At 44.4% G+C, this 6,270-nt stretch overlaps 1 non-coding gene across 1 annotated transcript; it reads right to left on the bottom strand.

The window, feature by feature from the left end:
- Nucleotides 1-915: 915 nt before the first annotated feature.
- On the bottom strand, nt 916-987 carry Trnai-aau (transfer RNA isoleucine (anticodon AAU)). Its single transcript has one exon. It is a non-coding gene; the product is annotated as a tRNA-Ile (tRNA).
- Between the last annotated feature and the right edge of the window lie 5,283 nt (nt 988-6,270).

The raw sequence follows: 6,270 nt of genomic DNA, 5'->3' as shown, positions 1-6,270 counted from the left end.
TATCCAGCAAAACCGGGTTCAACAATTTCACAAAAAAGCAGTATAATTCTGTATCAAAATACGCCGTATGTACCTGGTCCGATGTAATGCCAATCGTGTCCACAATCCATTCGTGAATTTCCAACGATGTCGGTTGGACATTCCTGGTAGCCTTGTTAAACTGAAAACTGAGAGTACACTTCCGCGGAAACAACCGGGAAGCCATAATACTTAATTAATGCGGCAAAAGCCGCAATACAACGCAAGACACAAGACAAACACTAAGGCAAAGAAATAACAAAAACAGAAGACAAAGAAACGTCACACACAGAAGGTAAATATTCACAACCCGAGGGTAACGGCAAGATCGAATACACAGCACGTCCGATCGCTGTCGCGTCTCAAGCGGAACTATCCATTAGGCCACACCATCACTGATGACCAACATTTACATGTATCGATTCATCTCGAAACGCTCACACCCCTGAGGATTTGTGTCTTCGTTCTACACAGCCGCTGCCCCTTGCTCTTTCCCACCATTCGTTACATTCAACCTCTTACGAGACCGACCGAATATCAACTGAGAAACAAGACCACACACTTTGTGCATTCGGAATCGAAGGCAGGGCGTCCCTCGCCGTATTTGCTACGATGGCCATTTGCTACTTCTGCAGAAGCGACGACGACGACGACGACGGCGGCGGCGGCGGCGGCGGCGAGATGCTCTGAGATATGTGAGAAATACATCTAAAAACGTAATTCAGACTGCCTCGTCCCACCTTATGCTGTATCGCTTTGGCAAATGCTTTATCTGCGCCATTCGCCTTAATCACATCTGAGAGTAATTCTTAAAAAAACGCCTGTCGCTAATTGTTCGTCATCACAGATACTGTTTGCTATACGGCCACGAAGCGCAACTGATTTCCAAAATTCATCTTTCTCCTGTGGGGATGGAACTCACGACCCCTGGTTTATTAGACCAGTGCTCTACCACTGAGCTAAAGAGGCGCGGCCTAGCGGTACTCTTGGGTACTTCTTCCTTACGGTCGTCTGCATCATTAGACTTCAGCTGACATCACTTCATATTACCGGCTAATATTTGCTGCTATGGCGACCCATTACTGCTTGGCTACACATCTGACCCGTAACCGATGTGCTCTCCAAACAACAACACTTGCATTTCAGAACATGTCTTTCACACATGTCTACAAAATCACCTTCACCTTCAAATACAGTTTCCTTGCGACTGACAGAGACGTAGGCAAAGTTTAAAGTTGCTATTTCCATTACATCTCGTTAATCAGAAAAATGTTAATTTACATCTGCAGCGGAACAAAATTCCGTTTCGCCCAGCGTGTGGCTCGAACCCACGACCCAGGTATTAAGAGTCTCACGCACTACCGACTTTTTTTTGTTTTTTTTATTTTTTTTATTTTTTATTTATTTATTTTTTTTTTTCTTTGGGCCTCCCATCACCCCTTTTAGCCCATTCTTGCGCTCTCCATAATTCGCCTTCATCGGCGTCGGCTTCTCACGCCATGTACATAACCATAAACTGATGAGACAAGGGTAATCCCTTTATCGTGGAGAAACTAATGTACCTCTTCTTTGGGCTTATTGATAATGTGAAAAAAGAATGAAGTCTTCAGTAGGTAGAAACAGAAGTTATGTTCAGTTTGTTTCCTTCTTCATCGCAGTTTTTTGTTGTCACACTTAAAGCAAATAGGCTTCTTTGACAAAGAAACGTCAGAGGGCATTCCGAAACTGCCTCTTCTCTCTGAAAATGCTTAAAAATCAAACCATATTCGGTGAGAAGCAACTATTTATAATGGCTTCTTGAAAAATAAATTAATAAACGTTGAACTCAAAGAACGGCAATTCCGGTAAAAACTAATTTTTTTTTTCTTTCCACGATTGTAAAGTAAGTTAGTAGTGGTGTACACTCTCTTACGTTTGTCTTCTGTGTCCGCAGATATTTCTTGTGGATTCTTTTACATCAAGGTCTTGATTAAAAAATTTGCGTATGTTTCTTTATATTTACTAGTCTTCAGTAACATGTGATGCTCAGTTAGCAGATAGATCCAAAAATCCTCTTGGCTTTTCTCTTCCTTCGTGAAGAGGTAATGTACCGTTGCCGCTTTCAGCCAATTGACTGCGTTGCGTTTCGTGTTAGGAAAGGGTACATCATCTGGTATCAAAAAGTCCGCAGGCGTTAAAGCGTTAGGTGACGTTCGAAGGATGAGTGCCAGCTTTCGTCGGACATTCAGCCATATATCTTTAACCTTGTCACACACGAAACGATGTTCTTCGTTATCAATTAAACTACACGTTGCACACAAAGGCGAATCCGCTAAGTGGATCGTATGAACTTTCGAGTTTGTTGCAACTTTCCTATTTACAACAAAGTACCATGTTGCTTTCAGATGAGTAGCTAAGTTACGGTTATGAATATTTGCCCATATCACTTTCCAGTTAGAACATGGATAGTTTTGTTCTATTTTGTCGTTCTTCTTTTCTCCCATCAATTTGCCATATATTTCTTTTACGTTTGTCATGTCTTTTTCCGGAATTCTTGAATGTAGGTAGCTATATTCTATTAAAAACCATCGTAAATGGTAAAGTCCGCTCGGTATGTGCTGCACATTAATGGGTGGAGAGAGGTCATCTGGAGCTATTTCAGATAGCAAGTGCGCGGCGATACAGCTGCCGGATTGTCTCCATTGTTGAAACGTATTGGAGATGTACAGAGCCTGCGACTTTTTAGCAACATTCGTTAAGTTTAAGCCGCCATTATTAGCGGCGAGCGTCAGAGTGTCATACTGGATTTTAAATATGTGGCCACGGCTCACAAAATAGCCTATTGCTGACATAATTTGTTTGGCGATGCCGGCGGGTATTGGCAGTATCTGGGCGACATAATTGACTTTGGAAGTAATAGAGACGTTCGCTAAAGACACTCTCTGAATTTCATTTAATTGTCGAATACTATGTGTCCGTACACTAGCTCGTATGGTAGTTAGTACTTGTCTATAGTTGGCCGCAATAGTTTGACGTATATTTTTTCGCAAATCAATGCCGAGACACTTCAAGGCTGTTAGCTCACGTAACTGACCGTGTGTGCGCATGCCAATGCCACGTCCGATATTGAATATGCCGGACTTGGTTTTGTTTAACCTCGCGGCTGACGCTCGTTCGTATTTTTCTATTATGTGCATTGCCGTCTCGACTTCCGCTACATTCATAACGAGAAACCCAACATCGTCCGCATAAGCTTTACATATTATTTTGTTTCCTCGTATTTGCAATCCTTGTAACCGCTGAGTCAAGGTAGCGAGCAAAGGTTCGATGGCCATGGCAAAAAGTGCCATGGACAACGGACAACCTTGCCTGACGGAACATGCGATCTCGACTGGCCGGCTAGGCTGTCCATTTATGATGATTCTGGAGGAGTTATTCGTTACCAAACGTCGTATGAGGTCAACGAATCTCGGCGGAAAACCCATTGCGCCTATCGTTTTCAGGAGGTAGGAGTGGCTGATCCTGTCGAAGGCTTTATCGAAATCTAACGACACGATGGCACATTTTAGTCGACATACTTCTGCTATTGAAATTATGTCGCGGTAGTCGGACAGCGTCTGCTGAATTTTCCTACCCTTGCCCACGCTAGACTGATATGGGCCGGTGACGCTGGCCATTACATTTTTAAGTCTGTGGGCTAAGAGCCGCGAAAAAATTTTATAGTCACTGTTCAGCAGAGTGATTGGTCTCAAATTTCCAATTTTCTTGCCAGCCGATTTTTTTGCGATTAACACTATCATACCTTCGCGAAAATCTTTCGGTATCTCCTTATTGAGGTTCAGAAGTTCATTACAGATGCATGTTATTCTATGTTTTATATGTTCCCAGAAGACTTGATAAAATTCTGCTGGTATGCCGTCAGCGCCAGGGGATTTATTTTTTGCACTTTGATAGACAGCATAGTGTACATCGTCTCCGGTCGCCTCCGCTATTAGAGCTTCCGCGTACGCGTTACCAACGCGTCCTTGCAGGTGGGTCAGTAAATCGTCCTGTGCTTTTTCGTCTACCTCTTTATGTGAAAACAAGTAGTCGAAATGGGATAGTATTTCTGCTTTTATGTCGTTGTGCATTGTCAAGGTGGTTCCATTATCAGTTTTAAGCTCCGTCAGTATTTTGCGGAATCCTCGTTTAGTTTCACGAATCACATGATATACCGAAGTGGCTTCTTTTTGCGCCACAGTCTCTGCTCTTGACCTTATTTGGTATCCTTCAAGCTGTTGTCGCCTTAATGTCAGTATTTTTGCCTGGATTTTTTTAATTCTCCCATGGTTCCCAATAGCTGTAGCACCTTGCAGGTAGAGTTCTCGGAGACAATGAAAGTAAAATTCTATCGTTCTTTTCCGCCAAAAGCCCTTCTCCCGGGAGTAGTTGATGAAACATCTCCGGATCTGAGGTTTGGCGCATTTGAGCCACCAATCCAAAGTCGAGTGGTAAGAGATGAGTTTGGTCTCGCAGGCTCTCCAAGTGGTGAGAAAGGCTTCTCGACAGGCAGGATCTTTTAAGTGTGAAACATTAAGTTTCCATGGCCCTTTATATCGACAGCTTCCTTGTCGTTCCAAATTTAATGTGCATGTATATGCAGCGTGGTCTGAAAAAACGGTTGGCCAAATTTCAGACTGCAGGATGCGGTGTTTCAGATTGGGCGAGACATATATTCGATCCAACCGGCTCGCTGAATGATTAGTGAGGTGGGTAAAGCCGGGTGCCGCGCCGTTCTTATGCTCCCACGAATCAGTTAAACGGAGGTCGGTGACGATACGTTCCAGGTCCGGCGATTTGTTGTAGTTCGGAGTTTGGTCTTTGGCATGTATGACACTGTTAAAGTCGCCTCCAAGGATGGTATGGGTGCAGTGTACACCAAACAAAGGAACAATTCCCTCCTTAAAAAACTGTGCTCGTTGGCACCGATTGGTAGAACCAGATGGGGCATAGACATTAATAATCCTGGTGTTATAAAGCGTGCCGGCAATGCCTCTGCCGTTAGGCAGTTTTGTTACGTCTGTAATGACGACGCCCTCTTTGAAAAGAAATGCGGTACCCAAATCACATCCAATTCCAGGATTGACTATAGCATTATACCCCTGTATGAAGTCAAGTTCGATGTTTGTTACTTCTTGTAAAAACAAAATGTCCACATCAGCTGCATACAGGAAATCTTTTAAATTTTGTAAATTAAATGGGCTACAAATTTTATTGATGTTCAGCGTAGCGATCTTATATGCCTGCAACGGAACTACGTTAGCCAAGACGGGAGTGTAATTAGGAAAAACTCTGGCAACATATCATTTCGAAAAAACATTAAGAAATCTGACACGAGAGACATGTGGACACAAGTCAGTAAAACCGTTCAGACTAGAAATATTCATGACTTGGGAAGGGATCAGTCGGCTTCTCCGTGTCTGGGACAGTATCCGTCGCGGCGATGACATTCAAGACGACGTCATCTCGTGGTGTGGCCATCGTATGACTGTAACGGTTCCTGTGGTGTCCATAATTTCGTCCTCCTTTGTAGTGTCGTCGACATCGTCTGCCCACGGATTCGACAGCCCTGTCATCGGTTCGTCATTAAGTGGTGCACTATATTCAGGTGTTTGCTGGTGATTTTTATCTTCGGTTCGGGTAATTGCTACGTCATCGGAGGGCAAACTGGCAGAACCTGAGGTACTATCCAAGGACACAGGGTCTTCGTTAGATGACTGCTGATTGCACTGCAAGTTCTCAGATGCAGATTGACGTATTTTGCCCCCTATTTGCTTCGCCTGTTCACGCAGTTGTGGTGCAGTCTGCTCTGCACCTTGACGCGCGATCCTCCGTTTTTTAGATTTCTTGGGAGATGCGTCTCGTGGTGGACTTTGGACGGTACCTGAAGAAGCCTCAGGTTGCAAAGTAGCACTACTCGAAGTGATTGACGCCAGGTCTGATTTCAGTGCACTTGACGGGCTGTGGTCAGTGCCTAAGGCAGCTGCAGGATTCGTAGGAGCACCACTAGAAACGGCTGGTTGCGAGTCCGTTTTCTGTGCACCTGATACGCTTTTGATACCTCCTAAAGAAGCTCCAGGATGCAGAGGAGCACTACGCGAAGCGACTGAGGTCGCGTCCGTATCCATTGCCTCATTGGACGATTCCACGGCGACAAGGGCAGGAGCAGATATGTCTTCGCAGGAGGGTTGAGTGTCTACAGATGCTACACCTGAGTCGGTCGCTTGGTCGGTC

Source organism: Schistocerca gregaria, unplaced genomic scaffold (assembly GCF_023897955.1).
Source record: "Schistocerca gregaria isolate iqSchGreg1 unplaced genomic scaffold, iqSchGreg1.2 ptg000001l___fragment_1, whole genome shotgun sequence".
Lineage (NCBI taxonomy): Eukaryota > Metazoa > Arthropoda > Insecta > Orthoptera > Acrididae > Schistocerca > Schistocerca gregaria.
Note: the sequence above shows the minus strand (reverse complement) of the source record. Positions and strands in the feature narration are given on the sequence as shown.